General features: G+C 37.7%; 1 protein-coding gene and 1 long non-coding RNA gene across 6 annotated transcripts in view; one reads left to right on the top strand and one right to left on the bottom strand.

Moving 5' to 3' along the window:
• Nucleotides 1-26,269, bottom strand: part of ROBO2 (roundabout guidance receptor 2) — a 1,061,828-nt gene that overhangs the window by 951,815 nt on the left and 83,744 nt on the right. The gene's annotated exons all lie outside the window — the stretch shown is intronic.
• Nucleotides 15,305-26,269, top strand: part of LOC125318419 — a 28,146-nt gene continuing 17,181 nt past the window's right edge. For 2 of the 5 annotated variants that reach the window (XR_007200344.1, XR_007200348.1), the window contains exons 1-2: nucleotides 15,305-15,596; nucleotides 25,355-25,536. This is a non-coding gene — a long non-coding RNA (uncharacterized LOC125318419). Of the gene's footprint in view, nucleotides 15,597-16,995; nucleotides 17,172-21,807; nucleotides 21,881-25,354; nucleotides 25,537-26,269 lie in introns of those variants that run through there. The other 3 variants (XR_007200346.1, XR_007200351.1, XR_007200343.1) reach the window with 3 other exon arrangements.

Genomic DNA, 26,269 nt, shown 5'->3' on the forward strand with positions numbered 1-26,269 from the left:
CTGTTTCTATGCAGATTTTGTGTGTGATCTGCTGTGATTTGTAGCTGAGGTTGGTGTTATTTCATTCCTTTTTTTACACACACAAATTCTCACACACACAGATTTTTAATAACTTACATTTGTTCATCACATAGACCAATTTAAAGCAGGGAGGGGGTGGGTTGAAATTGATGCCACTCACATTCTCTGTCAGTTTTCATACCTATTTTAGTACTTTATTTGATCTTTATCAATCAGGAATCTGAAGTTGGTCCAAAGCCTCAGCTTCTCAAAAAATAATATACCAGCCATAAAGGCGAACAGAAAAATCTGTCATTGCTGAACAATGTTACATTCATACAACTGTCATCCATTTAGTTTATCTATTAAAAACCACAGGAAGAATAATCATCTAATATGAGTTAGACTACTAAATTACAGCTCCATTTTTTGCTGCTATACATTTAGCTGAAGAAGTTAAAAAAAGATCTCTTGCAGTGAAAAAACACATACCATAACCCCACAACGTGCCTGATACAACTCCTTAACTTCAATTTGAGCCATGGCATATTTCAAATGTAAGAAAAGCCTGTGGGGTTAAGGCAGACAACAGATATACCCACTAAAGGGTCTGAAGAGCTCTTTGCTTTACAAGGTTCCATAAGAAATGGTCCCGGAGTCCTGTGCAGGCATGAGTGCTACAGCAGCCTTGTAGAAAAACTTACCTTTACCCAAATATACATACAGCCAAGAAGAACATAAAAAACTTAAAATTTCATTTTACATCTGAAGATCTCATCATCTTTCCCCTTTGCACGTGCATATGATGACATCCTCACCCATGCTAACAACTCTGCACTATGAACATTCTTAGCAGGAGTCTGCAGACAAGGTTATGAAAACTTAATTTAACCCCCTAGAAGCAGGAAGAGGAGCAAAATGCAGATTATAATTTAGATGCAAGGTTTGCCAGTAAAAGGGAAAAACAAGACCAAACGGAATTATGGAAACCCAAATAACAAATAACCAATATAGGTCCATCTTGGTAAGGCCTCTGCCTCTATAGATGGGTTAAAATAGATCATACTCTATATAGCACCATCTCTCCAACAAGGTAATCTGCCCTGTTCACCTAACAAACTGATATTTATCAAGCTTTTTAATTTTTTCTGCTTGGGATATGGGATAGTTGCAACTCCTTACCCTTATTTAGGTATCTAATGCTCACAGTGATCCATCTTGCTGTCCCAAACATGCATTTCTCCTCTCTATCTTAACCGAAGAAACAACTGAGAATGCTGGACATAACTTGATAACCATTGAAATAAATTTTAAAAACCCCAACAGCCAGGAATAACTTATATTATTCCTCTACTAACCTACCATATATAATAAGTGGCATTAGCAAATCTAAGGGAAGTGAACAGCCACTCCCAACACAGGAATCACAAGGTGTGAACACAAGTTATGAAGCTCTTAACAAAACCACTCTAACTCAAGGCCAACACATCCAAAGTTGTGCAAAGTTTCATATTTTTCAAAAATAAAGCGTTTTTAGAGTTACTCCTACAATCACAGGGTCCCAACTGCAATTCTCAAGTCCACTGTGTAGAATAGATGCTACAGTAAGGCTGGAAGAAGTATATCCAGCCCAAAGGAAGACATAACCCTCACTTTGGGAACAGCTATATATTTCTGCAATTCCAGGCCCTGTTTGTTGTCTATTGCCTGGTAAGACTAGATCCCCAGCTGGCCAAAGCTTTCAGTTATGGAGTCTTTTCTAGACTGAACAAATCTAATCAAAATAGATCTCGAGGCTTTTATAATAAAAACAATAAACAAGGAGTTGGTGGGCTACTAATCAGAATAATTACCATTTTAAGATGGGAAAACTCGCCAAACCAGGGCAAGCATTTGTTTCTAAATGTATTTTTTCCAAGTTTTAGTAAACCCTGCCTAGGTCTCTGTGGTCCAGACAAATCTGCCATGTCCTCTGTGGACTGAGGGGCTGCTCCTCACACCTTTCTGCACTTTATGTCCATTCACATGAGGCTCCTGCTCCCCTGGCCTCTTACACTCCACTGTCCCTTCTCTCCCTGGCACCAGATCAGTTATTGTCCAAGGCAAAGAAGAGTTTACTCCCTCCTGGGAAATCACTCCTCTCCACTGACTCAGCCAAAACATTTCTCAAACTAGTAAGAGAAATTGAAATAGATAAAATAGATGTCATCTGTCATACAGTGTTAAAACCTTTCAGTCTGTGGATGCAAATTTGTCCAGGAAAGCCTTGATGTCTAAAATTAGTGGGGTCTTCCTGCTGAGGAGGGATTGTCTGCCTGAGCAAGCTGAGGACTACTCATCCTGTTCTCAGCCTGCTCCAGACAGTTCTCCTTTCCATGGTGTGTGAGAACAAGCTCAAGACTGCAAATAGGCTTTGCACAACCAAGTCAGCCTCTCCTGCCACTAAGTTAAGCCAGTGGGAAGGATCTGCTGTCCTCAGCCCTTTGTGGCTGCTGCAGAGCATCAGGTATAAATACCTCACCCTGCTGCTACAGAGCATGAAGAATTTTGCTTCTCCTGCACTTCTTGCCTTGGCCCTTCATCTCAGGACGCTGTCCTTATATGGCTCAGTCTGTTTCCAAAATCATCTAAAAATCTTACTTTATTAAATCTCCAAGGCACTGTTATAATCCTAACAGAAATAGCACTTAGTCATGCCGCCTGTTTTCCCCTCTGCTTTACCTCAGAGGTACAGACTTTCACCTTTCAAAAGTGCTGTTGAATTTGCTGCTAGCACTGTGAGGGGTCTTTTTATTATTATTATCATTCTGTAAAGGCTGACTGCCTGCAGGCTGCCTAAGGGCTAGAGTGTTGGGTTGCCTGGGTTACCCTTTCTTCCAAAACACAGCTAATGCAGAAGGACATTGTGAAAGAAGCGATAAATATTTTTAGTAGAATTAAAAGTGAACACCCAGGGCTCTAAGAAAATATTTTGCCTTGAGGTGTATGCAAGTACTACTGTTGCTGCTAAACACTCTTTACTCAAATTGGAGCAAACGGCCTTTCATGAATTGCAAATAGAAGAAATCCTTGCAGGAACCCCTCTGTTCTACCCCTCTTTCAAGGGCAGCAAGTGTCCATGAGGTGGACACTGATCTCCTGCTGCGGCCCTACATCCATGGCAGTACAATACCACTTATGATGGAAACAATTCCTGATAAATCAGCAAATTACATGCCAAGCCCCACTGCACGCACATGCTTTTGTGCCCACACACTCAACACTACAGGGCTGGATCAATAGGACTGTGTCCTGCTAGAACACAGTTTAAGAGTCAGTTGCCCATTAGGAGCCCCACTGCCACCAAGTGATTCCTTGTTCGTTTTGTATCCAGTTTCAATCAATAGCCAAAAAATTCCAAATGCATTTTGGGATGGCATTTAGATGGCAATCACAACACTCTGGTTAATATGTAGGCACAAGTTTCAATGGACAGAGACATTTCACCTTGAGCTGTACACACCAAATCCATCATGCAGGGAGCAAGAAGTGAAAAAATGCTGGTAGCTTAGCTCTTGGCTGAGCTTTTATTTGATTTAACCTGTAAATAGACAAAACTACTTAATAAAACATATACATTAAGTTAACAGACATGTCCCGCTCTGCAGCATTGGTCATTTTCATGTTAGTAAGGAAATTTGACTGTGGGACAAAAGTTTGCCAGCTGTCACATAGGTAAAAGATTTTTTTTTTCCCCCTGAACCTTCAGTCTTCTCTACGCTTGTGATATTACAGTCTTTAATTATACAATTACAGATTTTTTTTTTTTTTTTTTTTTTTTATTAACTGCTAACTCATTTTCCATTTCATTATCCAATGATACTGCCTTGGAATAAATTAGAGCTGTGTGGCAATAAGACATATCAACAGCATTCTTTCCTATTAAGGATTATGGCTATTCCTGTTGAGAATGATGATTACAAACAAAAAAATTGTAAAACTGAAAAGAAGAAAGAAAAATATGACTACAGTTAAAGCAGGTCTCAGGAATTGGGTTCTTTAATTAGATTCTGCTGTGTAAAGTTAGGAAAGTCCCCGAAATAAACTGGAAAAATTTCTTCATTTGATTTGTGGCCAAACCTTGATGTCCAGCTCCTGAATATTCTCAACAGAAAATTGTGTTAATGCCACCTGATTTCTGACTGATATACTGGTGTTTCACAGGGCAAAGTACACTGATATGTGGTCATACTTTCAGTGATTCAAAAGGGGTGCCCACTGGCTTTGAGTCTTACCACCTCATAACCGAACAAAACACCCACAATTATACTACTTTGACTTACAGACTTGTAAAAAAAATATTTTTAAGTCAGATATTAGAAACACCACATGTAGTAAAGAAAAAATCCAGAAAAAAATTGGAATTCCGCCTTCAGAGCAGGATTTGAACAGCAGCCTAGAAACTGAAATGAACATATGGAACTAGAAAGAAAAACCAAGAATGACAAATGGCTGCTTCTTAAAGATAATTTGTACATCAAGTGAGGCAAAAGAGAAAAAATATACACTACTTTAAAACACTTCAGAATGCAAATGTTTAAGGAAGCCCAAAGTCTGGCTTTGCCTTTTGAATACTCCAATTTGCGTTCCAAGTACAACATTAATATTCTTTTCCTTGATTTTGAGATTCAATAATACCATTCCCAGTGGAAAAGGGATGGCATCTAACTGCAAGAATTTCTTTTGCTTTGAGTATTAATTACCTGTTGCCACTTTATATGGACAGTACCAAGACAGCATTTTCTTCTGTTGCATGTTCAGCAAAAGTTCATGTTCAGATTATATAGTGCCTGTACTCAGGATGTACAAGTACAAAAATACCTTTTTCCTTTGTCAAATTAATCTTTTCTGTGCTTCTTAGTGCCATTTTGACATGGTGGTAGAGGGTGGTAGCTGAGCTACCCTTGAAACAGGATGATGTTTCTTGTAAATTCATCCAAGAGTCAAAGTTTTAATAGATTAATTAAACTTGTCAAACTCTTTAAAAGCATTTCTCCCCAAAGAAATTTATCACCTATGAAGTAATGAGCTAAAGTGCAATAGCTAATTACCTGCAGAACATCAGAAGTACAGAGCCTTTCACTGTAGGGTTACCCTGTTGCATTAGCCTATGAATCTGAAAAATAACCCATCATAATGTAGGAGATGCATTAAGGAGATATCTTAAAATAAGACTCCATAATACTCCTCCAAAAACAGTCATACTATAAGTTTTAGAAGAAACTAAATTTCAGATAGTACAACCACACCTAATTTAATTTTATCAAAATTTTTTTGCCCATAAGCATCCTTCGGTTGATAGCCTTCAAATTTGTCTATGTACAGTAGAGGTATGGAATGGCAAATTATATCTACTTGTCTCCTGTACTTTGTTCCAGCTTTAGACCCTTGTGAGGACCTACAAGCCATTTCATTTCTGAACATATTCATGGCTACTTTTGCTTTTTAGCTCTTTCTGTAAAGAAAACTTTTTCATTGGAAGCCAAAACACAGCCAGACTACATGCTTGAGGTATGTTTCAGCTACAAAAATTCCCCCTCACACATGCAAAAAAAAAAAAAAAAAAAAAAAAAAACCCAAACCCACCAAACCAGAAAACCTACAAAATTGAAAGATTGCCTAAAACAAAAAAAACCACCAAAAAATATCCCAAACCAAGTGGTCTTACTGGTTGAGTTACTGCATTTAAATCAACCACATTATTTCAGTCACTGACACAGTCCACACTGTTGAGAGGTCTGCATGGAATACGTACCCGTTTTCCTCTCAAAGTCATTTAGGCTTTGCACACATTTGAGGCATCAATAAGTGTAAAGGTAAAAGGATATATAAAGTGCATCTTATCACTGAGTTGGTTAAAGAAATAAAAATCAAGGATTATATGCCAAGATGGCCTGTTTCTCTCTCGTTAAATGTAACATTAGACAACGTGTATGTCACATAGGGGTGGCACCATAAGAACACCTGCCACTTTTCATATTTTTGCTTTGACATAAACTAGCATTCAAATACAAATTAAATATATTAGCAATGTTATTAAATTCATATTTATTAACAGTGTCAAAAGTGTGGGGTTTTTTTTCCTCTCAGAGATATTTTAGGGATTCTCAACCTCTTCATGCAACTGATACACATTTTACACGGTCTAATAAAAAAAAAATTGTTTCTGAAGCAGCTGCTTCATTTTTCATATCTCCCTACATTTCTGATTTCACTAGTACCAAGCTATTGGCAAGAAAAATACTAAGTTTTTATACAAACTTCTGCTCTGCATTGTAAAATGTACTTGTGGGAGATAATACATTTTAGTTAACAATATTTTACCCAGTATCCTCTGCACAAAAGTATTGCTTGAACAACACATTTTCTTAGCATTCCATTCAGATCTACTGATATTTCCTTGAGTGATGTTATTGGTATCTGTTGTATTTTTCTATCCTATAAGCTTGCTCACACCTTGTTATGTAGCAGCAAGTTTTCTGCATTGTTTAAGCTCCAAACTATATTTTTTTCTAGAAAAAAACCTTTAGAATTGCTTCCTTATAAGGATTGATTATGCTTGCTGTCAATGGCAAGGAAAAAAAAAACCCACAGGTTGTACTGCTGAGCAAGCTTTAAGTGCAGCAGGTTAAAGAAGCTCTAATATCAAGCCTGAGGAACCACATGCTTAATTAAAAGTGAAATCTCATACAATGTAATTTACTGTAAACATTGTGTTTTACTAGAGGGCATGCACAGCAATATTTACAACTTTTAATACAAAGCCGTTTAACATGATTAGCAAAGCAGATGAAAACTTTCCTGGTCTAGTTCCTAACCAAGAAGGAAGAAGTAGTACCTAAAGCAAGCAGGAACACCAGCACTTCACAAGGAAAGGACAACTGCTGCACACAAGTACCTCAACTAGGAGAATGTGTTTTGTGGGTTTTTTTAAACATTTTATCCAAACGTCCCAGGAGACAGAGGAATTTCATGCAAACAATCAGAAAATGAGCCCAAAGGCATGCTACAATATAAATAGGAAGGAAAGGGAAAGCAGCAAATATAGAACTGAAGTGGTTAAAATCAAAGTACATAATCTTAAGAGCAATACCAAAGGAACAATGGAAGGATGATATTTGAGTGGTCTCAACAGTTAAGCTCAGTAACTGAGGTGGCTGCACTCTATCCCTCAGGTCTGTAATTTAATGAAGTCAGCTATGAACAAACTGAGGCTTGAATTACAAACCCTTCCAATAAAGACACAGACATCCCATTTCTCTACTTGGTGAGTACAGAGCTCTTTCCTGCAAGAGCTGCAAAACATTTTTGTACGGCATTAATTCACCAGAAATATGTATCTAGCATAGGATATCTTCTTTCCATACAGGTTCCTGTTCTGAGCAGGTATCAGCCTGGCTTTTTAGCAGGAGCAGATTTAAACTGCTGACCAGTAACAATTCCATGTATCTCTCCAGTGTCTTCTACTACTGCACCTCACCTATTTTACATGTACACTCTGTGAGCAAGAGGAACCCCACAAAACCCAAACCCTGCTTTTTATTTCTGTTCTCCATTCCAAGCCCTGGGTCTCACAAAAACTTTCAGATACAATAAGATAACTTCTTCCCTTCTTTTTCCAATAAAAATCATATGAACATATGAGTTTAGATTAGCTGCCAGACCAGGTATTTCTATCATTAAGATAAACTGGAATTACAGGTGTTAAGGACAGATAGAGAAGATAAAGAAGAAGGGGGATGGAGTGGGGAGCAAATATTTTTTCAGCTTTCTGGACACTTGTTTTATAATGGAGATCAAGCAACAATGCCTAAAGAAGCTGAAGTAAACATAGGCTGAAATAGTGGAGCATGTTAGCAATGCCATTCCTCAGAGTATGGGTGAAAGAGCCAATGCACTCTGATTGTAAAGACCTTGAAGTGGTTTGGTTTTATACAACTTTAGGTTGCTGCTGACATATCATAAATACTACTGGAGATAAATAGGAGAAGAAAAACAAAAAAGCAGGGAAAACCTATTCACAAGCCACAACTCACCACAAACTGCTCCTACAGAAAAAATGCAATTGAGTTTGTCTCAAAGAATTAGAATTTACAGCATGAGAAAATAGGAATTCTTTTTTTACACGCAACAACATATTCTCTTGCCTTTTAAGACTTTTTTCTTCTAAGTTGTTTACATGAGAACAAAATTTGAGTGGGGCACATATATTTACTTCGCTCTGCTTAAATTAAAGGGATTACCTAAGATTCTTTCTTTTTTGATCTCTTCTCACAAAGAATGAACAGAAGTAATTTTTTTTCAGCCGTACCTGAAAAGTACACGGTCATTTCTGCATTTATAAAATGCATCTCAAAGTATGTCCTGCTTTTACCAGGCAGGAGCCTAATGGGAGAGAGAAGGAGGTCATGAAATAGCTGTGCTTTTCCACACAAGTCTGCAGAGACTTGATCTGGCCTCAGCATTCAGATCTCCAAGTGCACAGAGATTCACCCTTATCAGCATTTCTTGCAGACAATCAAATTTAAATCACCTTTTGTAATTACATTATGAAATACTGTAACCTATTTTCTTTCTCCCTCCCTGCCACCACACAGAGCTGCCAATATGAGCGCTTCCTTTATCAGGATTTTTACTCTTTTATAGCTATCAAATCCCTGACACTTGGCTATCCTTATGGACAGGAACTGCTCCAAGCAGTTACATTTGGAATCAAAAAGGAAAGTGTGTGCCCAGCTGCAGGGGTTCTGCCTTCAGTCACCACCTCTCTTATTTACTTTGTATACACACACCAGACACACCTTCACAGCGAATTTGCAGGACACTAATTCACCGTCTCCAATAAAGCCTCAAAGTTAATCTACTTCTACTCTACATCATCTGACAGGTCTCTTCCTCCTAAATAGCTAATGAATCCCATTAATGTGATGAAAATTACGGGGATGATGCGTGTACGCAGAGCTACTTGACATGAACAAGGACAACCAATAGCACCCAGAGAACATGCAGCAGCTGGGATGTGAGTAGTTTTATAATTCTCTGTTTAAGAGCCTTCACCAAAAGATTATGCAGACATATCCACTAATATATAATATAAATGTATTTTGCAGCTACAGGTGTACATTGAGCAAACACACAAAGCCAATATGGCAAGTTATTTACCAAAACACTCAAATACTAGCCCAAACACAAATTTTTGTGCTAGTATTTCAGTATATCTAACACTCAGTTATACAAAACTAATTTTATTTCAGGCCCCTACACCCAAATTTGAGTACTTAAGTCTACAAGATTCTAGATTTTTATTTAATTTTTAAATTCATTTCTAAAAAACTCAAGAGGTACTTTTCACAGGAGTGTATAGAGTGATAGGAAAAGGAGGAAGTGCCTTAAGCTGAAGAAGGGCAGGTTTAAATCAGCTGTAAGGAAGAAGTTCCCTATTGTGCAGGTGGCAAGGCACCAGAAGAGGTTGCACAGAGAAGCTGTGGACTCATTCCTGGAAGTGTTCAAAGCCAGGTTGGATGGAGCTCTGAGCAACCTGGTCTAGCTGGAAGGTGTCCCTGCCCAGTATACGGGGATTTTGGAACTAGATGAGCTTTAAGGTCCCTTTCAACCCAGACCAGCCCATGATTCTATGAAATCAGGTTAGAAGATCCCAACTTTAATTCCTACCTCAGTGATAACTTTCCTATCAAAACCAAGAAGTAATTTTTAAACAGCAAGTCACAGTCACACTCATTTACTGAAACTGTCTTGCCTATCACCTGTTCTCCACAAAGTTGATAATCACATAAGTATTACTTTGTAAATCACTTACTAATTAGCAAAACCCCCTCCAAAAGTACCCCTGAAAACAACAAGAGAGATGAAGATTTGTTCTGTAATGGATGTGGATATTTCTAACACTTGAGTCATGATATTACCTATGAGCTGTAGACTGGATTATGAATATTCTTGTAATAAACAATATAAAATATACAGTGCATATAATTTTTATAATTATTATATAGATTTTATATGTTATATAGCATAGTTATGTAATATAGATTTCTACTTCATACAGATTTGGGGGGGTTTCTTTGCATAAATTTGTAAATAAATGCAAGCATTTAGAAGCCAAAAAATTAAAAGCATGTATCAAAACACACTAGTCAACAACAAAAGGAAAGAGTAAATAGCTCCAAAGTGGAAAGAAATCCCTTCTAAGAGCAGTAACTGAGTGAAGAAAAGACTGTTTTCTAGGAGGTCTAACATCAGGATTTGTTATCATTTAAACACGTGCTCTAATACATTTAGTGTTTTGTGCTGCGTTTCACAAGATTAAGTGATCATACAATCGTTCATCTCAACTCTTTATTGGAAATCTCACGACAAGCCTCTTTCTTGCCAAAACATTGTCCCATGGTTCATGCATAATGCTAACTCCAGCTGAATGAATAAATCTGTTTACCTAGGCATAACAGGAAAAGTGCTGTTCATCACTTAGAGGATTCCCCAAGGAACACTTTTATTTTTTTCCTGGACTTCCATCACTATTCTGAACAGTTGCAACTCTGCACCAAAAGTCTGGATTATGAAGTTCTAAGGCACTTTTGAGGCCTTTGACAGAATGGATAGAATTAAAAATTTGGTTTCCTTTACAGTCAAGGAGTTAAAAATCAAAGCACCTTATAAAAGGCACCAAGTTTTATAAGTATTAATTTAAAAGCAACTTTTCTTTTTAAACATTTCTAAATGAAGACTAGCAGGTGGAAAGTCTAGCAGTGCAAGTAGACTGAACACAGAGAGCTTCAAAGTACAGGTGAATGATGCACATACTAAATGTGAGAATAATACAAGCCTCCCCATATGTGGATCTCTGCCAACTCCTAAGTTACACCAAGAAGCAGCACAGGTGGGACTAGGACTCCATTTTTCAGTTTTTCATGCCTGCAGAAAAGAAATTCTACAAATATGACACCAGGAAGTAATTAATCACTTTTAGTGTGTCTTTAGCTAATACATCTTCTAAACCAGTTTCTACCCCAAAGCACTATAGCCCTGCCTTGGCTGTACCTGTTACAGTGACAAAGAGGGATCTTTAGTTTCCAGGCTGGATACATCAATTTTTCAAGTCTAGTCTCTTGCTGTATATTACATTCTGTTTATTTATTGATTTTCATGCCAATATGTTTAAAGGCTCAGATGCACCATTAAGTTACACAAGAATGTATGAGAGCAGCCACACTGAGGTCTTTGGAAAAAGTAACAGACAATCAGTATCAGCCAGGGAATTTGTCATCATACTTCTATGTGGACATCAATTGCAGATAAACAATAATTAAATGTCTTTCATACTCCCAGTACACGTGATACTAGGAGCTGAGCTAAGTATTTTGTTTGTGAAGGAAAAGCAGGGTAAATAACATACTATGCTCTCTGAAAGTAAAATTCAAGTTAGCATAAATCTTCTTCAGCTGAGACTTCAATTCTAACAAGATCTAAACACAAGACTCCCTTTTTCTCAGGATTGAGCCTAAACTAATGTGTTGAAAAAATAACCCACGTCAGCATGCTGTTATCAGTGCTTTAAAAGTCAGTTCACCTACCCACTTCTAATGAAGGCAAAGTGCATTTAAACTTTGGTATCAGACATTCAAGAACAATTTCCTAATCCTAATAGTTAATTTATTCAGGGTGATTTTCAGGATAGTTACCTGAAAAATGGATTCCAGACACTGTTGGAATATTTTCTTGCTATACAAAGGGACACTACAAGCATTCAGACAAAAACCTAAACAGACTGATGATTTTAGCAGCCTGTTTAGGAGACAGATCCCATGCCCAGTGAGCATGCTCATTTCCAGACTACTGCATAAAGGGCAATGACACAGCAGCTTCTCAACCCTTCTTGTGTACCAGGCTGAGACTGCTCATGTGCCAAGAATAAATTTAGTTAAAACCCAAACCATTTTACATCTACTATAGTTTGAACCACACCTTTTCATATCCAGTCTTGCTTAAATAAAAACATTAAAAAAAAAAAAAAAAAAAAAAAAAAAGGATTTTTGTTGCTGTTTGTGTGTTTTGGGGGTTTTTTTGCTGGTGGGAGTTTTTTTTTACTTTTGTGTTTGGGCTTGTTTAGATTTGGGGTTTGCCTTCCTCCCAGTTGTATGAATTGTGTGCTGGATCTCTGAATCCATCTTCACACACCTCCCAACTAGACCAAAACAAAGCTCCAACAGCAATGAAGGGAACATTTAGAAGCAGCTATATGAGAAATAGCTGTGGCTGGTATTCTGGCCTTGCTTTGGATAAATTCTTCTCTTTTTTTTGAAATACAGGCATGGCACTAGAATATATCCTGTTATTTTCAGCTTTTTCTGCAATCTGAACAGACCTCCTGGTATCACTCATTTGCCAGGCTATAAACCTCTAGGTTCTTTTAACATGTTTCCTGCTAGCATTTTGGAGAACTCTTCAAAGTCAGTTTCTTTTTCAAGATATTTTTCCATCCTTTACTATTATATTTTTTAATTAAATGAATTATATTAATCAGAGCTATAAAGTGTTCTTTGAAGAGTTTTATGACCTCTTCAATCATCAAATTACGTTCTTCATTTAACAGCAAGGTTTCTCCCAATAGTTTCACATTTTTATAGTATTCTTACTGTTAAAGTGTTTGTTAAACAATGTTTGCAGCCGATGTCCTCAAAATTTCTCTCAACAAACTCGTGCCTAGGCTGCATCAATTGTGCTGTGCTTTTCTAGAAAATCTTTTTCCTTCATTTAGCTTGAGGACCTAGGATGAAGAAAAGTGCCCAAGGTTGAACATATGATTTTTTCCCTGCATTAAACTATTCATAACCCCAAACCCAAGAAGTACACGATGCAAAACTGTGTGGTACAAGAAGCAATTCCTCGGAACACTTTGCAACAGACTATTTCCCTGGGGTCTGTTTCAGAAGGCAAATCAAAACTTTTCTCCGTGTCTCTAAAAGTCACCTTGAGCAGAACTCAAGCTGGATAATAGCATTCCCCTCTATTACCTGCTGCTCCTCCACTTTTCTTCAGCCCCTGCAGCTACCTGCCAATACTCCACTGAAATGCAGACTCATGTTATTTTTGTTCCTTTTTCCTACACCTGGCTCTTCATTTTTAACTCACTCAATTTTGTAAGGCACTTTCAGATACATTTGATCTGGAAAACAGTGGTATTTAAAGGGGTTTGATATTGTTGGTTTATTGAGAGTTTGGTTTTTGTGGCTTTTTAAACTGGTTTTGTTTCCTTGTTTCTTTGAGAGCTTTTTTGGGAGCGTTTTTTGGTGGGGTTTTGTTGCTAGTATTGATATTTGGTTTTCTTAGCAGGTCAAATTCCAAAACAGAATGATATTTCACATGAGGCCTCAAGTCCAGAAAAGCACACCTGTTGCCTGCCAACCATATGGATCCACCTGTCTAAACAACTACCAAGAGAGTGCTGTTTCCATTGCTTCCTGATGCACAGGTTTTGCAATCAAAACAATCCAAGCCCCATTTCCATGACACAGTTGCCTAAAAGAGTTATTCCCCATTTGATTTACTAATAAAAGTCATGTTAAGTGACAGACAGCAAAACATAGTGTGGTGTCTTCACCTGGCTCCATTTTAAATTTTGAATTTACAGAGAATTAAGAATGAAATTTAGAAGTGAAAATATGTATCTTCGAAAACAGAAGGGCTTGTGAATTCCTGAAGACAGGAAAACCACTGAATATAAAGTATTTAAAAGCATTATTCATTTTATAAGACTACATTTGGAAGTACAATTCAAGATGTAGGGAAAGCACTACACAGAATATGTCAAAATCAGCTAAAACATTTTAAAACTTCAGATATATTCTTTTTATTTACTTGAACCATTTCCAAATGCCAAATGTTTGGCAAACTTAATGAAGTTTCAATATCCCTAAATTTGAGTTTGCCCTAGAAATCCTCACAAATTCCTCCAACTTTAAAAAACTTCTGTCTTTCATGATGAGCTTTTGAACAGGAAGAAAACTTGTACCAAGTCACTCTGGGATGAGTCAGTCACCCTATACTTCAAATGACAACTCTTTTCCTTCACCGAGGCTGAAACAACACTTATCTGACAGAGCAGCATGCACCACTCTGCCTTAGTCTGTCAGATCTGAAAGGATTACCTTCAAATATATTTTTACATTCAGAACAACTGAAATACCGTGGTTTTGTGGGCAATCAAAAGATTTCAACTTAGTTAATATCAACTTAGACTTGAGTGATGCCTATAATATAATTTCAGAATCACATACTATTACTTGTTTTTGTAAGGACTTGATAAATATTATTAAATTCAGATTTCAAAGTCACTCAGTTTCCCCAGAATACCATGGTTTTGGATGTCTTTGTCCCAGCACCCTGACACCAAGCACTTAAATGCAAAGAAGCAATTGTGCTCCCTAAAAAAAGGGTATCTAAACCCCATGAGAATGAGACTTCATCTTCTGTGCAATTTACTTGTAATATGAAAAATGCAGTAAAAATAAGCAAAATGGTTTTCAACTCAAGTTAGAACTGACTTCATATGACAGAAAAACACCACAGATAATATTTTACAGAGTATCAAAAAGTCTATTCCTTCCTATTTGGAGTCCTAAATTATGAAAGCAAACATCTTGGTTTAAGACAATTTAAGGGGGACACTCTAAAATGAGTTACCTACCCTTTAGTTTATCCAACCGTTTTCCACCATTAAGGGAAAGCGAATACCAGTAGATGTAAGTGAAAAAACAATAGCTTACTAAAAGAAAAAAGAAGAAATAACAGCAGACAAAAAATAACAGTAAACTTTTAGATACAAAATCATTAAATATTACTAGCTCCCTGGGGAAAAAGGGAAAAATGGTGGAGTGACCCTCAATTACCTCAGTCAAGGGCTAGAACTCCACTCACTCTGCCCCCGGTTCCACTTTCTGGCCACAGGCTCTCAGGGAGAGGGCAACAGTTTTGGGCACAGATTGACATGGGATGCAACAACATTTTGGGGTACCCAGGATGGCAAACATCCCCTAAGCCCACGTCTGCTGTTCGACTGTGCCCATGGAGAATGTTATTCCCCCAAAAAGGGATCTGCTGTTTCACAGCCGTGACGGAACGCACGGTGTACTTGGCAATGAGGGTGCTGAGCAACGGCACCTCGCAAATTTAGCTGTGCTAGCGAAAGACATTATCGCCTTCAGCTGTCTTTTTTTGCCACCCTTCTGCAAGAGGTTGCTGCCCCCACAGCATAAGCCAGGGGAAGAGAGGACGCTGCTCACTTTGCCCACGCACGGGTGCAAAACCTGGAGCTGCTGCCAGCTCCCACTCATGAGCATCTCAAAACTCCAAAATCTGTGCTGCAGTGCAAGAGGTGCAGAGCCAGCTCCCCTAAGAGTTTGGGGGGTGCTGAGCTGTCCCTGTCAGTGTTGCTGGTGTAGCTGTCTCTACCCTATGGATCAGCTGCCTGCTGACAACTTACAAGGGAGAAGGAAGACAAGTTTTTAGCACGTCTTCCACCCGCAGACCTTCTTCATGAAACAGTAAGTAGGAACTTTCTTTTTCTGTGAACATCCTTTAGCTAAACACTTTTTTGTAGCAGGTCATGTTGATAAAAAGGCAAGATAGAAGAATTTTAAGGCTAGTAACTTTTTAATATGCATTAGCATTTACATGAGTATTTCCTTAGCAACCTATAAAGCCTAATGAAACCAGAGCTAATCAAACCTGAATTTCATTTGTTATCCTCAAAACCCCAGCAGTCTTTCCTCTATTATATTATACTATATGATACTGTAATTATGATATAGTATACTCTACTACAACAGTCTGTACCTGATAAAAAGATATATAGATATAGATATATAGATATCTATATATAGATATATATATTAGAACTTTCTTTGTGAGTTTTTAATGCAAACTAAAATCTAAGTTTTCCCCATTGTTACTTATATTTTAAAGACATTCTGTCACTTTTCCTGCTCAAATAGATTTCATTAAACAGGAGCAAGGTCAGCTGCTGCATGAAATACGCAGTTGAGCTTCCTCTAAAATAGTATTTATCACAAAAAGAAAACTTGAACGAAGACTTACTTACAAGATATCTTGTCAGATATGTATGTGATATTAAAGCAGCACCGTAGCATATACTTGATTAGTGACTGTTAACAAACAGATTTAGTCACTCCAATTTTGCAGGTGGTGGGTTTTTTCAATAACTTTCCTCCTGAATGATCTGTGGTACCTGCCCTATCCACTACACACACACAAATGGTATCAACAGCAGAGCAACGGCTATGAGTTAGGTGGCTACTTATTTATTGTCCTTTACTATTCACAAATGCAGTAATGGCATGGACACATCAAAAGGGAATAAAACAGACTTTTCATAAATATTTGGGCTTTGTCTCTTTAAAAATATTTTCCTTCTCTTCCTGGAAGAACAAGCCTGTAGATTAGTTTTTAATAAGACATTGTATCTAGTTGATTGGATCCTTTCAGCAGTCAAGAGACTGTATCTGCAAGAGATTCCCCTGAAGCTCATTTTGAAATTGAAAATATTTACTATAGAATTGAAATAATATTATGGGGCTCAGAGCAAAGATTTATCTATTATCTCCAATGGATGCAATCCTAAGTAGACCTTTATTTATTTCACATCAGTCACATTGCTTTATCACTGTGAGAGATACAGAATAAACTTATTTAAAAATATCTCAGACTCTCACCCACCAACTACGCTTTCAAGAAAGCAGTTTAGTACATATATTCTTATATAGCAACTAAAAAAGTATTGTTCTTGTCAGGCAAGTTTGGAACTGACTGGGTCTCAAATTCTCATTTGGAGATGGAAGGATGGGATTTTCCTACTGCTCATACAGAGAGGGGACTGAGAAATGTACCAGAAGTAACTAAAAAACTTCTAATATGCAGTGTGAAAACCCAGATCTGCTAATAGACAGGGAGAGGAAGACATAACTGCCTTTTTCCAGGCTGTGATTCCTTGGCAGCCACAGGCAGCCTCCCAGCCACTGCTGTGATCCTGCTTTCTGTCCCTGGCACTTATCTGTGAGGAGCTCTCCGAGTTTGCTAAGCCAAGATACTGACACAAAACTGTAAGTTCAGGTTTGCTTTCTGCTCACTCAGTGAACTGAAATGGTTTATTCAGGTTCAAAGAGGACAGAGTGAAAGGAGCAGAGGTTGCATTAAAGGTCAGTGTTTATTCTTGGCTTGTGCTGTTTGTGGGGTGATGGCCACATCCTAAGTAAGCAGAGACAGCGAGGGGTGACACAGCATAGGAGGAGCCCATGGCACAGCACACATGACATAATGCACCCCAGCATTGCTGCTCCTCATATACACTTTTACTTCAGATTTCCTCTTGTTACACTGTCTTGTTTTCTTTTAAACAAAAAAAAAAAAAGAAAGAAATTTCAGGTGCAAAAACTTCAGCAGCTCACCTTACATCAGAATATGACCTCCTAGTCTGATGCTCAGCACAGCTCAATAGATTTTTAAATAGCATGTATGTAAGCGTAAGTAGATGGTCCAAGAGGTTCCTATTAGCATATCTTGGGTTGGTTTTGTTTTGTTTTTCCTCTTATTGTAAATGCCCTTTGCTTCCAGTATTGGTTGAAATTTTGCTAGGCATGGAAGAACACACACGTAAAAGATATTAGTTAAAACCATAGATGTCATCTCCCCACAGACTTCAGGGATGTTGTATTCAACACAACTCCCTACAGAGAGATTACAAATAAGTTCACATATATTGCATTTATGATCTATCCACACATAGCAAGTTTCCTCTACATCCAGTACTAAAAGGATTAGTGCTCTGCAGGAAAAATTATTTTAAAAACCCAAAAAAAGCTGTGCTGCTTTTGACTCCTACCATGACTTCTGTTTGCAGACACTCAGGTTTACCACATGGTATCCCAAACAGAAATCCCTAAAGGATGAAAACAAAATGCATTTGGGCCACACCCATAACAGCACATACATCTGTGCTCTCCAGCCCCATGCAGCCTCTCTCATGCCCGCTGCACTAAGGCCCCTGGTCCCCAGGCACAGAAGCAACAGCCACACTGGCCCCAGGACAGCCCCAGACTGTTACAACCCCCAGAATTCCTCAGGCACCTCTGGAAAAGCATCCAGTGATTTGGGTTGGAGAGGACCTTAAAGCTCATCTAGTCCCAACCCCACTGTGCCATGGACAGGGGCACCCTTCCACTAGACCAGGCTACCCTGAGCTGCATCCAGCTTGCCCTTGAACACCTCCAGGGATGAGGCCTGGACCAAAATCATGCCATGGATCATCCTAACAGTTAATAAAGTGACCAAATCAAAGACCAGTTCTCAAACTATACTTAAACCATATTTTTTGCTAATAAAGACATATCCTTGGTGCCTGCATACTAACAGCAAATTCGATTTTGGCAAGCTTTAAGTTTGGGGGTTTTTTCCTCCTCCTGCTCCTCCTCTTAAAATTTAAGAATGCTTTTCCACATTTTAGCCCTCTTCAAGGCCTCACATTAAAAGGCAGAGGTATCTCGGATACATAGAACTAAAGAGTACCCAGTTAAGTTCCCTCCATATTTATTTAATTCATTCCAAGTGAGTCTGATTCAGGGAGGGCAGGGAAAACAATAGGACTGAACCTGGTCCTTTTATATGCAGCATGATGAAAGCTTTTATGGTACACAGGAGTGAAAAGCAGTGATGTCTCACCAGAACACTGCAAGCTCCTACAGCTCTCAGCAGTAAATTCAAGAGCTGATGCACTGGGTGAATTCTATTGCCAACAATTAAAAGCACACCAATAGCTACTTTCGAGTAGGTACTTTGAAGTAACACACTTGGGCCTCTCAACAACTGTTGGCTTTGCTTTCCTGCTAGACACAGCCATAACTCCCATGCTTGTAAGAGATCTGATCTATGGAAATCTTAGAGCCTACTTTGCTGAAAACAGAGATCTATAGAAAACTACCACTTGAGAAGGTGGTTGCACTACAGACAATCAGAGAGGAGAAACCAAGAGTTCCAAATGGAATTAAACTCAAGTATCAAGTATGATACTAAAATAAGTACACAAAAAAATCATCAGGGAGCTACATGCAGGGAGAAAACCATTAGGAATTTTTAATCTTAAATATTTACCTTCCCATTGTTCATTATCTTTGAGAAACTCCCCGTTCTTAAACAAGTTTGACATTTCTCTTTTGACACCATCAACATACTCTAGAAATTATTAATAGACTATTTAGAAAAATAATTTAAAACAGTGAGGAAAAACCAGGAGAGGATTAAGACTGTCGATTTGAGTACCAGGTGTCCTACAAAAAGGTATTATTTTCTTGCTGGACATGTCCAGGGGCGGCTCAGTGCTAAAAACTCAACCCTCCCCCCACCTCCTCCTAACATTACTCAGGCCAACATCTTTTCCCTCATCAGGCTTATCCTTATCACCATCAATAATAATTTTCTGCACAGCAGAAGTATCACTAGGCTTGTAATCACTGCCAGGCTCCTCTGGCAGAAAAATCACTCTCTGACTCTAACAGCTTTAGAGAGGCTGTGACAAGCATGGCAGTGATATGTTGACAACCATTTTGAAATGTAAAGAGCTTGTTATGGACATACACTAAAAGAAAAATCCATTTACTTTTCTGCTTTAAAAACATTTATTTTTAAAGAAATATTATTCATAGTTAAGTCGGTAAAAAAAAGAAGTCTTTCCATCTGTAGCAAAGGAAAGCAGTTACAAAAAATGATGGAATAGGTTTGTAGAGTATGGTAGAAAAATATGTCTAGAACTAAATGTTTTTTTTTAGTGAGTAATACTGACTTTGTGGTGGGGAGGGAAGGGCACAAAGTCATTTTAATGAAAAACTATTTGTTTGAGCAGGCTGACTGAAGTAGGGGATGGCTTGCTAACTCTACAACAAAAGAGTATTCCCTTGACCAGAATTTCGGCTACTGCACTGAGGGGTCCAGGCAATGCCTGGGTACAGGAACCAATATGGATTCAGAGGAAGGAACTGAGGAGCATCATAGGCAACGACAGTCACTGTTTCCTTGCATATTTCAGATGGAAGAGGCTAAATAAAGATGATTTCTATCGCAGAGTTGAGATATGTGCCACTACAACATTTTCAGAGTTTGGGAAGAAACACACATCAGGCTATGAATCCTTTATGTCCCCTCAAATTTTGGCTAAAAAAAAAATTTAAAAATCTGTCTTATTTCTTCCAAACGAAGTAAGAGAAAATAAAAAAAGCTATGCTGAGGCATAAAATCAAGTTCTGCCCCATATGTTGGACATTTGTCAATACCAACCCTAAGCCCATACCATCAAAGCCCTACAGTAGCACCTCTAGTAATTATTACTGATTTACCACAGTAGGCAGGTCTTTGTTGAGCACAGAAAAGTGTGACGAGGTTTTGGAGAATAATCACTGGGGTAGTTATGGGCTTAGGCAGTGCAAAAACTGTGTAAAAGCTGGGGAAGAGTCAAGTATGAAGGATCCATCAGAGGTATAACTACTAAACAATTCATCTGCATAGCCAAATACAAGAGAAGAAAGTATCTCTCTGTTTATATATATTCTGAATGGAAGAAAATCTAATTTTCTTGCAAAATATTAAGACAAACAGATTTCCAAATTCTCCAAACATACCCAACCTATACAACAACCTTACCTAAAGATGACCTGAAGATTCTTTTAAAAAAGCTACAAACTGTTCTTAGATTCTGTTTTCTTTCATTTCAAAGATAGAATTTTTTTTTCCTTTTCTCTCTTTCTTCTCACTTCTTAAATTTTTGGTATCCCAGTAGAAATAGCATTGAACATCCAGAAACTCATTATACCACAATTAAAAAACAGTTTCATTACCTATTTCTCACCATATGCTCAAGTAATTACAATCAGTGTTAAAATATTGTAATTATAGTTTGCAAAAAATTAACTGTATGACAGACACTTCTTTGCCTCATATTTTAGTAATGCTAGTTATTAATTATTTGCACTTCTGCAATGCCTAAAGGCCATTTCAGTAGGAAAATACATGTAGTAAAAAGACAGACCATGAGGGATCTCTTTTAAAAACTGGGCTGTATTTTTCTTAAATCCATCTCATCTAAGATCAGAGATATCAAGCTATACAATTACCATAAAGCATTAGTAAAGAATAAAGTTAGATTCTTATATTTTCATGTTTTGCCACATTTAGTTTGAATTAATTCTCAATTCTCTGACTTTAATACATGAAACATTAGAAGGACTTAGACCCCTAAGGCTACTTAAACCGCTCCATTTCTCTCCTGGCCCTTAACTCTGTTGGGACCTTTTTCTCAAATTAAAGCAAAAATGTCCCTCTTCTGTATACATTTCCTCATTTTTTATTTTGCTTCTTTAAATTCATGTTATATTTTTTAGAGCTATAATAAATGGGGGGGGGGGGGGGAATTCCCCAATGTGTGCCACTTTAGAGTCTCAAGAAACTACACACATATATGTAGCACTGCACTATACCATATGAACAAAAGCCTAGCCCCAATGAAGTTCTAAAATGTGTAACTGTTTTACTTTTTCCATAAATAAATGGAATTACCCTTCACAGACTCGCTAGCAGAATCAAGAACTCACTTATCCTTTTGCACTCAAATTATAAATTAATTGTAAAAAAACCTTTAATGAAGATAAAGCATCAGTGACCATTGTAAACTATATGTTTCTTTCTAATTGTCAGACTCTGCAGAGAAATCCTTATGACATCTAAATGCAGGTTTCAGCATCTTTGTTTCATACAGTTGTATTAAGTGGTAAGTTGTCATGGTGGATGACATGCTTTTAGCAGCAACACAGCACAAAATTATGTCTTCAGAGTTTGATTTTTAGCATAGACAAATTGTTCCAGAGAATGAAATCTCCTTCCTTCTAATGTTTGACAGTATTTCTAATATTTATCTACAGTATCTGCTTTTTTACCCCCATAGGTGGGTTAGAAGGGAGCGATGGTTGTTACTGTTTTAGTCTTAAATAACAAATGTCTAGGAAGACATTCCTTTTAAATATTTTCTGATATACAAATTTTTTCTGAATCATTTAGTGAAATTTTCTTAACACAAATGCATAAGAAGGTAATAGCAAAAGTTACCATAACACTTCTGCATGGACCCAATGAAATTTCTCTACACTGCAAAAAATGAAGTAGCATTTTCTAATCTGCTTAGTCTTTAAAATTGTTTCCTATGCGTTGACCACACATTGGCATATTCTTGCACACTCTTCTGTTAATTTTCACCACATTTCTGGCAGACACACTCTTGAAGTTGCATATATACATATAAGAATGTATCTATATAAGGTCCAATCACAACAGAAAGGACCATCACTTCAAAAATGAAACATATTCCAAGTTTTCCACTCTGAAATGAAGAAGTTAGCAAAAGCAAGATAAATTCACTGAACTTTGCAGTACCTATAAAGACAGATCACCGCCAAAACCTGTTCTTAATGATGTATGATAATTTTTAGTCATGACCTGATTCTGTAATCCTCCTAAACTCTGAACTCACAGCAGTTCTGGGAAACAATGTTCCTTTCCAGGCTTCATAAAACATCACTTGAAAACAGTTTAAAAATTGAAGATCATCAACTTAAAATTAAATTCTACCCTACATATCAATTATCTATGCCTAAAGAATAGGAAGCAAGGTACTCAATCCTTAATAGACACACCTTAAAGACAACACATTTAAAAGACACCAAAAGCATTTAGTGCATTGCTTCCAAGATGCAGAATACATGAGCCTGATCTTATGGTTACCTTATAATGAACTCCAGTTTCACTGTGAAATTAATAATTATTCACCATTCCATGAATTTAGGTTTAAAATCTTCACATGCATGCAATTTCATTTTAATTATTTCTTTATTAGGTCCAATTTCATTTTCCCTTTGGAGTAAAATTTAGAAGCAGATATGAGTATTCAATACCCCAAATTGGGGCTCAGGAGACCCTTCTAGTGTAGCAACAAGCTACACTAAAATGAGTACCAAAAGAGGAACAATATTCCAGGGAGGAAGATAACAGTGGTAGGGATGCAGTATGGAATGGCACAGCATCGTTGCATGGCTTTACTCTTGAGATGACCCCATGCCAGCATGGTCAGGTCCACTGAAGCTCCTGGACTGAAACAATTTACTGGGCCTTTCATTTCCCACAGAGAATTTCTCAAGAACCTCAGTGTCTAGGTTTTGACAGATGAAACTCAGTTCCTGAAATCAAAGACATCTCTGGAAATTGAAGTCTAGCACAAACCTACCACTGCAGCTCCTGGCACTGCAGATGAAATAAAAATAGGGAGCTGCTTGAAGGCCTCTGTCAGATTCCACTGCTTGCAGGGCTTGTCACCTTTCAAGAACAGAATCTTTGACGGGGAACACTGATATTTTGGGCTTTTCCATCTTCTTGCCCTAAGTAGAACTTGCCCTTCAGATATTTGGTTCTCGTTGTCTCAGACAGCAATAAGATAGTTTCTGACCATCATAGATGGTTATTGGGTTCTTACATAAGAAAAACTGCACAGACAATCAAAGTGGGAACACAGAGCATTTAAAAGCTGTCCTTCACAGCCAGTAGTACCGGGGTCACCTTTTCAGTGATACCATAAGGCCAAGATGACCTGGGTAACTGTGTCAGAAACACCAGACTTGGGTATGGATTTACTAAAACTGGCAGAAAAGGAGCAAAAGTAATTATGGATAGGTTAACTGGGAGAAGGACAAAGACAGGAAAATACAAAGGTGCTGAAAAGGAGAGTGAAAAAATTAAGAAGTCTCTTGTAATCAGGGCTGTCTGAGGATACATGTGGCAACCCTGTGCTCCACCCCTACAGATTTAATAAGCACGACAAACCAAACCCACTGTTCTGATAATACCAGAGGGGCTGAACCCATTTCTGCAGTCAGGAGAATAAGCACCCTGCTGTCACCTCAACAGGATCAGTACTCACAGAACCAACATCTTCCCAGTCCTTTCCCATTATACTGCTGTATCCTGTCCACTTTTATGTTCTATATCTGTTAAAATCACACTTCAGGAAGGAGAGTGATATTACTGTAGTTAAAGCTGTTATGCTGTCACTACAAAAAAAAAAAAAGGGTAGTTAAGATTTTCCATTTGATTTCCAGGTTGATTTGACATTCAGAGCATTTTCCTTGCTTTGGTTTATGATGGGACCACACTATATAGAATTGTCATTCAATGAATGACATATTACTGATTTAGTTTCATGATCTTCTATTGGATTATATGGTCAGGAACACAGCATGAATTTTATGCTAGCTAATGAAGTATCTGGTCTATTAAAACAAGATTTCAATTAGAATTTCCCTTTTTTTTTTTTTTGAAATGTACTCTTTTTAAGACTACATGCTTGAATTTACTTCCAATTTGCTTTTTAGTTTACTGTGTAACCATGGCTACTTCTATCTTAAATGGATTATTCCTGTATTTAATGGACAATACATATGACCTGGATCCTACAGTTTGCATGTTTTTCCTGATTAAGCACCCATAGATGTGAACAATCTTCTGACTAATTTTGCCAAAGATGCAGAGGATTACTTTGTTTTCTGTTGCAGACACTCTCAGGATGACCCTTTCATTGCGGAGTTAACCTATCTGAATTACCAACCCATTAAATTAAATGAATTGTCAAAGCTGAATCTGACAATCCTGTACAAAAAGCTATTCATCAAGAGATTTGTAATGCAAGTGAACAATGAGAACTTAAAGTAGCAATATTTAGGTCGGTAAAAGTAGTGCCAATTAGTGCTGTAATATTTCTAATGTCATACTTTTGCAGCTCCTAATAGTGCCATTCATTTAACATGTTCCATAGGACATGGGCTTAACCTGAAAGCTTTATGGCAAACATCAGGAGCTTTGATATAGTTCAGACTGCAATTTTTCCAGTTTGTATTTTCAAAGATTAGCTAATCCTTCTATAAATTGCATGTTCAAATATAGCCTCTTAAGTACACGGACAGAAAACTCCCACAGCTGAATTATCCCTCAATATCCAGCCATAATACATGTAATTCCCACACTGCTCTGTAGTAACTCCAGCAACACATTAACTCTCCTTCCTACTGCCTCTCCTCAAAATGGTCCAGTTAGTCCAAAAATGTCTTCAAGACCACTTTGTTTTGTTTGAAATGTGGAAGCTACAAGCAAATGGGAGAGAACCCACACCTATATTGTTGCTCCTGACTTCTTTTCAATTCAGATACTGGAAGTACCTCATCTGCTTACTCCCGATTTTGTTGCCAGCCTCATCCAAAGACTGTTTATCAATCCTCCAGGTGTTGGTCTGAAGTCCTCAGCACTCATACAGTGCATCCTGATGGGAGTCAGTCCCAGGATCCTAAAGGGCTTGGTCACTGCAACCATTCCTAGGCCATGGACAAGGTGATGTTTTTTTCATCACAGACATACATGGCACATGGGAACTGCCACTCTAAACATCAGTATTCTCAACTTCAGTACTGCTTTCACATCTTTTTGTCCCTCAGGAGACTCAAAACAGTAGATATCAAGTATTAGAATAGCACTGACTGCAAAATCTCACTCCTACTGATAACTCACTCTAAAACCATGGATGTTTCAAAGAGTTCTTTAAGAGGAACTGAAACACAAGGGAATAATCTTGAGCCTTGACCATGCTCTGCATATACCTCTGCATAGAAACGATGCTAGTGATTCAAACTGCTAATAATTTTCACCCAATTTACTCTAGTAGCAAAATAGTCTAGACTTTCCTAAAAAAAAGTCAGCACAAGTATCAATAGCCCTGTCTTAATGTACTTCAAGGATGATACACTGTGTGATTGAACACAGTGAGGAACGACAGGAAAATATTTAAGATTTAATCAGGCCACATTTTCCTTCCTGAGATTAGTTCATTAATCTCTTCATCTCTTCAAAGCTGTCACAACAGGATTTTTCTTCTCAACTGTTTATTTGTTTAAAGAACAAAGAGATATATAAATCATTATTTTCTTTTTCGCTCCTCCCCCCCAAGTTGTCCAGAATATTTATAGGTTCTTCCAGATCAGGCAGTGTGTCCTATAATCACTGAAGATATGTAAAATAAAGTCATCCTATTAAACTTTTGCCTCTACATGCCAGGAAGCTGCTTTGG

The sequence above is a fragment of the Corvus hawaiiensis genome, chromosome 2, assembly GCF_020740725.1.
Source record: "Corvus hawaiiensis isolate bCorHaw1 chromosome 2, bCorHaw1.pri.cur, whole genome shotgun sequence".
NCBI lineage: Eukaryota > Metazoa > Chordata > Aves > Passeriformes > Corvidae > Corvus > Corvus hawaiiensis.